Consider the following 12,139-nt stretch of genomic DNA (forward strand, 5'->3'; position numbering starts at 1 on the left):
ACACACTGAAATACTCGGCCGAAATGCATCAATTTAGCCAAAGACACGAAACTTGCTGTCTGTTCTCAAATTCTTAAACGTGTTCGGCAGTGAGGAAATAACCATGGAAGCTCTTTCGATAATTATTTTCCTTAGACTGAAATTTGTCGAGTACCGGGATAAGTATATGCAGTACACAACTCTCTAGGATAGAGTTGTCAAGATTAACGAAAACCTTTTGTTCCAAAATTATAAACCGAGTCCTGACATGTCAGTCGTACGAAGGAAGCCATTGTTCTTACGACTGGCAGCGAAACGAAGACATTGCTTACTAACTTAAGGAAGATTTATTAGTTTCCTGCCACTGTGAACTTTAGCCACTCCAAAGCATTTTACGGCATCCGTAATAATGACGTTTTTATAATGTCTCGTGTAACAACAAAGACTATCTCAGACCCTGTTAGACGTATACATGTTGCTTTATTTGGGTCGCAAGTAAACAGATCGAAAGAAAGATAACAACAACTACTAGTCAGATAAAAATATACAGACAGAACTCCAAGGCAAGAGAGAGCGCAATTGTGCCGTATAGATATTGATATTTGTTCATGGGCTTGCGATGTATTCTCCAACAAGAGCCCCATATGACCCAACTTGAAGATTTTAAGACACGACTTTTATTGTTTCGCTTGTTTTTTTGTTTGTTTGATGAGAAAAAGCTCCGAATAAAAAAAGGAGATTTGGGACTATGCAGAATTTGAATTCTTTATGTTAGAGCGACCTCTATCGATGTAGGAAAAACTTTAGAGAAAGTCCGACTAAGACTCAGATTCAGACGCAGATCGTAGAACTCATTAGATCCTAGAATCTTAACCATAACTCTTCTGAAGACAGGCTTTTGTTTTCTGATCATCTTTGCATAGTTCTTTCATGATTTATATACAGTGGAATTTGATTGAGTGTCCGATTTGCCTTGCAGAGCTCGACGAGTCTACATGGTGCTTATTATTAGAAAAGTAAACAGTTGCAACAAACTGAGTCTTCGGTTTTAGATTACAGCGCGCGGCGAACGAGTTGAGTTGAGTTGTTAAATTAAATATAGAATAGTAATACAGAAAGTCGATCGTAAGTTTGCTCTATAGGATCTGCAAATGACATTTCCCGACTCTACTACCCCCCCCCCCCCAATTTACAGAATATTTCGAATTTGAGTCTTGACTCCTCAGACACGCCCTTTCGTCGAAGGTTACTTACTCACGGTTCTTTAAAAACTAAACACACGGATCTCCTTGTTAAGTGGACTTTCCCTTTTGAAATGAAAGAATTTATCACAAGTACTCTGCCTTTGTTGTTTCAGTATTATATGACTTTGCATATACTGTAGAAGTGCCTTGATCGTACATGTACCATGCACGTCACCGTCATGAAAAATAATGGTAGGAAAATAATTTTGAGATAGTTACAGAAAAATCTTTCGGATTTATGCATTGTGTTTTTTCATTCACGACAAACTATCCTATGCCAGCCTTGCTTACAAACACCAGCTATTGTCGAGGACTTCTCCCGAGGCCAATGGTAGTGACGTACAAGGAACATGGCGAGTGTGGAGTGGTACATGTTTTCTCTTATGCACTTTCAACCAACGCACGCTGTTACGAGGGAATCGCCCTCTATCATTTTTCTAGTGACCAGGTAACATAGTTTGAATTCCTTTTGTTTTCTTTTGCTTATTTGCGTGACCAGGTGTTTATGAATAATGTATTTTTGTCGTATATAAACGTGTTCATTGCCATGTCACTTTGACTTTCCGCAAGTGCAGGGATCGTCGGAAGTTCACGTCCACTGAGTTTCCCAGTTTTGAAGACCGAGGCCGACTTTACGGACTTTTCCCGCTGGTGACAAAATTGTGACTGAAGTCTAGAAACTTTGTGTGCCTGTTGACGCCTGGGGAAGTTGTGATTCCAGAGTTCCTGTGAGTACATTACAGTTATTTGGAAAGGTCCTAGTGGTGGGAGTTTCATGCTGTGACTTTCTACGAAGATGGTTGTACTTGAGCGTCGAGCTACTACGTGGCTGTTCTCGTTGGACTGATGCGCCCGGACGGAGTTGGCACTGTGGACCAGCGTGTTTTATGTTTAGAGAGCTCTCGCGTCGCACCTGTGGACACTTTCTGTTATTTATTTAAAAGCTAAAACTAATACGTTTTGTTATTTGGTCACCAGTCTGTCAAACATCAGATAGTTGTGCCAAAGTGCTATCGTTCTGAAATATTGAAATTAGCTCACAACGTTCCCATGGCGGGACATGTAGGTATAAGAAAGACTCTGAGTAGAATCATGGACCATTTTTATTGGCAAAAATTGCGTAGTGACGTAGTAGAGTACTGTCGAACATGCCATGCATGTCAAATGATAGGAAAACCACAACCTGCCATTAAGCCAGTCCCTTTGATACCAATGCCAGCCTTTGGTGAGCCATTTACGAAAATACTAATTGATTGTGTCGGACCCCTTTCGAAAACCAAATCAGGTAATCAATATTTGCTGACTATAATGGATATATCCACCAGATGTCCAGAAGCTTTTCCTCTGAGGAAAATTAATGCGAAAGCAGTAATAGAAGCTCTCGCCCAGTTTTTTGCGAGATATGGATTACCACAAAAAATACAATCTGATCAGGGAAGCAATTTCATGTCTGGTATATTTCAAGAAGTGATGCATCAACTAGGAATAAAACAATTGAACTCGTCTGCCTATCACCAACAGTCGCAGGGAGCCCTCGAACGATACCACCAAACTCTCAAAAACATGTTAAGGGCTTACTGTTTGGAGAGTGAGAGTGACTGGGATAAAGGAATTCCATTTGTGCTATTTGCTGCAAGGGATGCAAAAAATGGGTCCACCGGCTTTAGCCCATTTGAATTAATATATGGACATGAAGTTAGGGGTCCTTTGAAGTTTGTGAAAGACATGTTTCTTAATGAATCTAATGAAAGCAATATTTTAGATTATGTCAGCTCATACAAAGAGAGACTTTATAAAGCTTGCGGTTTGGCAAAGAAACACTTAAAGTCAACCCAAGAAACTATGAAGGCACAATATGATAAAACCAGTAAAGAGCGTACATTCAGACCGGGTGATGATGTGTTGGTTTTGCTGCCTATCATTGGTGATCCATTGTCAGCTAAATTTAGTGGTCCCTATAAAGTGGAGAAGAAATTAAATGATGTAAATTATAAAATTAGCACTCCTGATCTTCGTAAAGTCCGTCGGGTGTGCCATGCTAACATACTTAAAAGGTATTATAAAAGGGAGAGTGGACCCTCCTTTCAAAAGGCAAGTTGTGCCACAGTTGTGGTTGACCAAGGTGAAAATGAAGAGAATGAAGAAAATGTAGAAATTCAATATACAAAATTGTCGAACTCTGAGATTTTAGCTGATTTAAATGTGAAATTAGATCAATTGTCAGTTGACAAAACTAAAGATGTCACCAAACTTATTAATGATTATCCGGGACTTTTTACTGATGAGCCCGGATGTACAGCTTTAACATTCCACGACGTTGATCAAACCCATAAAACAAAGTCCATACAGGGTAAATCCAACCAAATTAGCACAAATACGAGAAGAGGTCCAGTATCTGTTAGAACAGAAACTTATTGAACCCAGTGAAAGTAGCTGGAGCTCCCCCATCAAACTTGTGCCAAAAGCAGGCGGATCTGTAAGATTCTGTGTAAATTTTCGTAAAGTTAACTCTGTAACACGTACAGATTCTTATCCCATTCCACATATTGAAGATTGTGTAAATAAAATTGAGGGCTTGTCCGGGGTCTTGTGAACTCCAGTCTCGTATTTCTGCGAAACACTTTGGTTTTTTTTATCACTAGATGGTCAAAAAAAGGATTTATCGTTATATCGTTTTGATATTTGTCATGATAATGGCTACCGCGCAAGAGAGTGTAACTATTGAAGAATTAAGGGGAATGCGGAAAGCTGACTTAAAAAGTTTAGCAGATTCTGTCGGAGTTGAAGTCTCCTCATTGATGCGCAAAGCAGAAATGTTTAAAATTCTAGCTGCTGAATTTGAATTAGATTATCCTGAAGGCGGGGTTGAGACTGAAAAGGAAGCAAACAATGAGGTTGAATTGGCTAAAATTGCATTAGAAAGAGAGAAAGAGTTGCGTAATTTAATATAGCAAGCAATATTACAGGCAGAGAGAGAAAAGGAAAGGGAACAATTTGAAATCAGAAGGTTGCAACTGGAATTGCAATTAAGTCAGGTAGAACCCACAGGAATTCTAAAGGTTATTAAATCCGAACCTACTTTTGACGTTACCAAATATATCAAACTTGTACCAAAATTCTCTGAAACTGATGTGGAGACGTATTTCTTGGCATTTGAGAAAGTAGCGAATTGTTTAAATTGGCCTGTTCATTACTGGACCATTTTGTTACAAAGTGTACTGGTGGGAAAAGCCCAAGAAGTTTTTTCATCTTTATCTGATGCTCAGTCTCAGGATTACGATTTTGTCAAGAAAGCCATTTATCAGCGTACAAGCTAGTACCAGAAGCGTATCGCCAGAAATTTCGTAATTTGCAACGGCAGTCAACACAGACTTATGTTGAATTCGCCAGAGAAAAAGAGCTCCTGTTTGATAAGAGGTATAGGTCTCTCCAGAAAGAGAAAGAGTAAGAGTTTGAAAACTTGAGAGAAATTGTTTTAATGCAGGAATTTAAAAACCGTGTTCCTTTAGATATTTAAACTCATTTAAATGAACATAATGTGTTTGATTTAAATCGTGCAGCCATGAGTGCCGATGATTACGAATTGACTCAAAAATCAATAACACCTCCTGTGGCCTGCCACCATAGGAAAAGGAAGCATTGGATCTAGTGTTGGCGCTATAATATTTTGAAAACTGTCACTAATGGAGTTTATTGGAGTTTACTACTACAGCCATATCCCATGAAAGTTGTATGTTATGGTAAAGAGAATGTTATTGCCGATGATCTGTCAAGAATTTAATATGCTGAACTTTGCAGCATACTTGTCATCTTCAATCTTCTTGTGCAGCTACATTCTTTGAAAAATTAATTGCAAAAGTATTAAGTCTTTTAAAAAAGGAAACAAAACAAACGTCACTATGGCGACATTTCTTTTTTTAAGGGGGAGGTGTTACGAGGGAAACGCCCTCTATCATTTTTCTAGTGACCAGGTAACATAGTTTGAATTCCTTTTGTTTTCTTTTGCTTATTTGCGTGACCAGGTGTTTATGAATAATGTATTTTTGTCGTATATAAACGTGTTCATTGCCACGTCACTTTGACTTTCCGCAAGTGCTGGGATCGTCGGAAGTTCACGTCCACTGAGTTTCCCAGTTTTGAAGACCGAGGCCGACTTTACGGACTTTTCCCGCTGGTGCCAAAATTGTGACTGCAGTCTAGAAACTTTGTGTGCCTGTTGACGCCTGGGGAAGTTGTGATTCCAGAGTTCCTGTGAGTACATTACAGTTATTTGGAAAGGTCCTAGTGGTGGGAGTTTCATGCTGTGACTTTCTACGAAGATGGTTGTACTTGAGCGTCGAGCTACTACGTGGCTGTTATCGTTGGACTGATGCGCCCGGACGGAGTTGGCACTGTGGACCAGCGTGTTTCATGTTTAGAGAGCTCCCGCGTCGCGCCTGTGGACACTTTCTGTTATTTATTTAAAAGATAAAACTAATACGTTTTGTTATTTGGTCACGCTCATAATACAAATAATTTCAATATTGTAAAGTTATTTTTCTTGCTGTCACTACGTGACGTTCTTCAATAAGAATAAGGAAATGTTCTCAATAACTTGGGTGTAGTTTCCTTTATTTGACCATCTTTTGTTGCGGCCAGCGGGTCCGCTTGGAATTGTACCACTTCGCTAAAGACAATTTTAGACAGCCATTTCCATTTGCATTACCGACTTCCCGTGGTCGTAACAACACGTACTATTCCCAACGAACAGTGACTGATTAGAACACAGTTTCCTAATCCTCAAGGACGTTAGCACGTCAAAATACACACATACATTGACCAAGAGACCATTCATTCACCATCGCTAAAACCAACCATGTTTCCTAAAAGAAAGTGTACTTTTACTGAAATAAGAAAAGTTAAATCTTGACATATGAACTAAATAATCAGAACAGAACCTTTCTTACAATTATTCTTTACTTAATAATGTTAACATCCTTTCTCCGTTGCAATTTGTACGATTTATTTCAGTGATATCATTTTAATAAAAATATTCGAAACTTCATCAGTTGTGTTTAAAGATTCGGCTTGAGCCCAATATGCATCGTAGGTCACGCGTTTCATTGCTTTATACATTAATATTTGCATAGCTCGTAAACATTACAGAGCCATAAGCTCCATTTAAAGACTGTGGATAGTCTGAATGTGTATGAGTTCTACTTTAAACTCGCATTTGTGTATTAGTCATTATATTACCATGCCCTGCCCGTCGCATTTTGATTGGGCGAGCTGAACCACGTGACTGACCACAAATACACAATTATGGTTTGTTTACATGCCCGTGAATATGAATAATAAGATTAACAACTCAAAGTATCGTAACTTTACAGCTCAAACGTAAATCATAATCAATCACAAAATAAACTGGAGCACTTGTAGGTCAAGTTGAGATACTTTTTTCAGAAACATCTTCGGATTTGCCAGCTTTTTACAGCGCGCGTGACAGTGCGTCGCATATTGCTCAGTTTCTGGGGCCCAGTTGTCGTTCGCTCCTGAAATTTTCGGAAATTTTGACGGTTTTCTTGGGTTTGCTGATAATATAATGGAAATAACAGACTCCGCTCTGACCATTAACGTTTATTTGTGGGCGCGGGCTCGAGGAAAGCCAAATTAACGGGGTCGGCAAGCCTCGCCCGTTAATGTTTGGCTTTCCTCTCGCCCTTGCCCAAAAATAAACGTTAATGGTCAGCGCGTCGTCCGTTATTTCTATATTTCCTGTCATTGTTTATGAACTGTGACATATTAACAGACCTGCTCAAACCATAGACAGTAGAGGGGGAAAGACTGCCTATGCTAAAACTAAGAGGGACTAGCTGTTTCTGCTATGCATATTTCTAAAGTTGACCTCCAGTACCTAAAGTTTTAGACCTTATTTACTTTTGTCATTCTTTATTTTTCTGGTTTAAATATTTCTTGTTGTTTTTCTGGTTGTACTGTGCAGAAATCATTGTCATAACATCAACGTAGAATTTTCCTGCACTGAACAGATAGAAACAACATTTATTGTTGATCTTTGGTATGTACCAATTCTGATCAAATTTGAGCGACACCGTATAATTGCGGTATTTTTTCACAACTGTTACGTCAACGAAAGTTGGTGAAAAGACGGAATTATCAGTGGAAACTTTCAGATAACGCTGATGATCCAATCATTTCGGATGTTAGAGTTGACGTATCGTAACTATTAATCGAATACATTAAAACACTGATGAGTAACCTTTCGCAATTCAGTTCAAATCACTCCAGTGGCTACGCCTTTACCTTTCTTCTCAGTATAAGCCAAACGTTTGTATCGTCTGGAATTATAGAAATGTAAGCATTTCAGCAGTAGACAGTTTTGTCAAAGTGGCGGATTCCAAAGCTCACTGCAATTATCACACTTATTAACTGATAAGTAATATTACCCAAAATCGAAGGTATGTCTATAGATTTGAACGATTTCCGCATTGCCTACTAACCACAATGCTTACTGTCTAACTTAATTTTACTGAATAAATTCTCTTTATTTACTTATCAATATTGATTTCAAATAAAACAAGGCAGTATTGCTGAAGGCAATGAGTACTTGGGCCGAGATAGAGTAATTTTGAGGACAATATATACTACTATTCAAATATGGTCTTGAATTTCCTCCTGTCAATTAGGCATTTGATTTACTGGTTATTAAACGAAGCAATCGCATGGCAACGGCAAAATATGTCTAGCAACTTTTGTGGAGTTTGAGGCAGGGGTTCTTTATTTATAGTGAAATTGCTTAAACTCCTTATATATTCAAATTACAGCAAATTTTTTTTTTGTTCTCGATGGTAGATGTCTAATAATTAGATGGGCATATTTAGATGTCTACCCTATAGTTATCCCTATATACCAAAAATCAGACATCAAGCTCTATTGGCTTGATCAGAATTAGACATGCGCATAATTAATGAGGTACAATATGTGGTGTCATAAGGTGTCCCATCATACCAAATATGAAGGGTGTAGCACTTGTGGTTACTGAGTTGTGGACAAATATATATATATTTGAGGTCAAAGGTCATAGAGGTCATGTCACATTTTTTCATAATAATTGTATTGCTAAGTTATTCCTATATACCAAAAATCAGACCTCTAGCTCTATTGGCTCGCTCAAAATAAGATATGCGCATAATTAATGAGGTACAATATATGGTGTCATAAGGTGTCCTATCATACCAAATGAAGGGTGTAGCACTTGTGGTTACTGAGTTGTGGACAAATATGTATATTTGAGGTCAAAGGTCATGACGTCACGTGACGTTTTGTCAAACAAATCAAATTGTAAATTTATCCCTATATACCAAAAATCAGACCTCTAACTCTATTGGCTCGCTCAAAATTAGATATGCACATAATTAATGAGGTACAATATGTGGCGTCATAAGGTGTCCCATCACACCAAATATGAAAGGTTTAGCACTTGTGGTTACTGAGTTATGGACAATAATGTATATTTGAGGTCAAAGGTCACCAAGGTCACATGATATTTTGTCAAAGAGGTCTGAGATATCTGCGTGAACCGATGGACTCACTGATGGACTCACGGACGGATATGACCCAATCTATAAGCCCCCTGGACTTTATCCGTGGGGACAAAAACTGTGTCACTGCATCCTTTAGGCAATATGAATACGATGAGAAACTAAATTTTTATTTTTCTTGGCCTTATACATTGGAGAACTGCCTTATACATGGGAGTCTATGGAGGTGTAAACTAAAAAGTCCTCTAACACGGCCAAATTCGATCGCATTGTGAAACAAATCGACGTGCATCTGTATGGGGTCGGGTACTATTCTTGTGCAAAGTTTGAAAGAAATTGACCAGGGCATGTCTGAGATATCTGCGTGAACGGACGGACGGACGGACGGACTGACATGACCAAACCTATACACCCGTGGCCACTTTAGTGTTGATCAAGCCTGTCTGGTGCAAGCAGAAATTCTGTCTGCAGAAGGGTGATAAAACGGTTACTTTACCCTGTATCAGTGGTGATAATGATCCTACTATCGTACCCCATGGACACGCCGATTAGCCTGAAATTACGGAGTGATTATAAAATACACTGTATACAAATGATGTTGACCACAGCATTTGCCCTATCAGTATTTAGTTTCAGGTATGTGTTTCAAATGCAGTCAGTGTTACAGAATATCACACATTTTGTGCCGATTTCAATATTGCAGTGAATGAATACCAACGATACTATAGCGCGTGTATCGTAAGTGTCGTGTTCAGACTTTGTTCAGATGCGGGAATTGAGAAAATGCCACTTTGAAAATGTATCAGTGGTGATAATGATCCTACTATGGTACCCCATGGACACGCCGATTAGCCTGAAATTACGGAGTGATTATAAAATACACTGTATACAAATGATGTTGACCACAGCATTTGCCCTATCAGTATTTAGTTTCAGGTATGTGTTTCAAATGCAGTCAGTGTTACAGAATATCACACATTTTGTGCCGATTTCAATATTGCAGTGAATGAATACCAACGATACTATAGCGCGTGTATCGTAAGTGTCGTGTTCAGACTTTGTTCAGATGCGGGAATTGAGAAAATGCCACTTTGAAAATGTTAGCAATTAAATTACAGACATCGCCCGTCTTGACTGCAAAACTTTCGAAATAAACATTCACTTGCACTAAGCCATGTTTCTTTCCTACAAACCGTGAATAAACATACTCCAATTTCACTTGGTACGGAAAGGTAAGAGTAAAGTACAGTCGGGGTAGCATTTTACATGTACATGTATTCACATGTGTGTAACCATGAACGACACTTTTCTCATCCCGGTTGAAGGGAACCTGTACTGATACATGTATATCTCTTCCAAACTTTTCTGGCTCCCTCTACGCTTATCTTAAAACGGTCGCTCGCTTGTTTTTTGTAGCTCCTCGTGGTACCTCGCTAGATGCCACATTGCCACCACAATGTCTTATATTTTGAACAATCAAGCTGCCCACGTCCTTACTGAAGGATTTTCCCGTATGATATTCGCGACCGTTGTTATTGATGTTCATTGTCGGAGTGCAGACTTACAGGGTGTCTACAGTGCAGTGTTGTCATCGATTTGAATTGGGCAGGCGAGACATTTTAGTAGAACGTTATCTCAATCCTAACAGTGGGGTGCCGATAGTGAACCGTACATTTATTACACCGACCACCACTTTGTTTCGTTTATACAAACAGAATTTCTGCTTGCACCATGCCAGACAGGCTTAATCAACACTAAAGTGGCCACGGGTGTAACTCCCCCAGGACTTCGTCCGTGGGCACTAAAAACAACGCAACAGTTATTACAGCTACACCGGCGGTATGTTCATATCCAGAGCCCCGTACGGTCTGCCGCCGTCGCTGGAAAACAATCTCATAAACCTGCCAACTGTGTATGGGCAGCTGGATGCTTGACTTCCCGGAGAAGGCGAGCTGTCACGTTCCTTACCTAGATGAAATTTTGTCTATAGGCTGAAATTTCGCCGAAGTTTGACAAAATTGCATAGATTTTTCAGGTTCATATCCGACATTTTGAGTTTAGAGTGCAGACAGAAATAAGTTTTGAGGCAACATGGCTGCGACCCCATATTTGACCCTAGCCCTGCGTACGATGCTATGTGCTACAGCTAACACACAGCATCGTACGCAGGGCTAGCGAGAGAGTTGCCGACATCGACGGTTATTTACGAGAAGTGAATAAAAGACTGTCATTTTTGGAAGCGATCGAGTAGCTGAGGTAGGCTGGGATACGACTTGTGCCCAAGAACGCTGAATTTCGGCAGTAATTTGGCTTTTTACGTCAAGTCCCAAAATAGATTTGAAGTCACCGACCCTATTACGTACGGGTCTTTGCAGGGCTGTGGCGAGCGGGGCGATTAGCTGTAGCGGAACACACAGCATCGTACGCAGGGCTAGTTGACCCCAAGTGAAAATGTGTTCGCGATCAAATCTTCCTGTATTTTTTTCAGAATTTTCGACAAAATCATTGATTCTTAAATCTTTTGTAAAATATAAAATACTAAAATAAAAATGCGATGTGCCATGTCTCCAGATTTCTAAAGTATCGTTCGTTGACCGTTCGACGGAATATTCATTTCGCAAACTTGTGACGCAGTTGAAATTCAATACTGACCGCCAAATAATCTTAATGACACGAGATCATTCTAGACATCCTCCAAATTATCCAACCATTCGCGTTAGAGTTCAGCTCGCTCAGAGTATCATAACATTCTTCGGCCTTCGTTTAGATCGACCCTAATCTCTCCCATTTAGGAAATAAATACACAAGCTACCTTGACAAAACTTCGTGCACCATCCAGGACCAAACGCACTACAAATCTGTCTTGACGTCATCATCTCCTTACATGGTAATCGGAATACCGTATTTTTTAGCAAAGGAGACACAGAATACGTCGGAGTATTCAGTTTCAAAACGTATTACATTGTGTGATGTTGTCCAAAAAAGGTAATGTTACTGCAGTGGTATAAATTACACAACACAAAAGTTCAAATCAGTTTATTTTGGACTGGCTTTACCCAACATTTCATATTGTTTCTTATGCCAGATTTGACCACGTGCTTACTGGAGACCCCTTTACATGCAAATTTTGTGTCAAATGGTGTGTTCTCCTGGAAAAACAAACGTACGATTTCTATATGAAGGAGGCGAAATTTGCCCTCAAAACTCGAAACCACCCCTTTATGGGGTGTACCTAGCTATTTTGAACGAGCTTCTCGAATCTGCAGCTCTATTTCGAAATGATGGTCTGGTTTTCTCAGCTCGAGGATAAGTGTTCTCCATCGCTGTGGGCAGTACTATTCTCAACTGGGGGTGCAGTTTCCAGTCGTAATGTTTTTC

Source organism: Ptychodera flava, chromosome 13 (assembly GCF_041260155.1).
Source record: "Ptychodera flava strain L36383 chromosome 13, AS_Pfla_20210202, whole genome shotgun sequence".
Classification (NCBI taxonomy): Eukaryota; Metazoa; Hemichordata; class Enteropneusta; family Ptychoderidae; genus Ptychodera; species Ptychodera flava.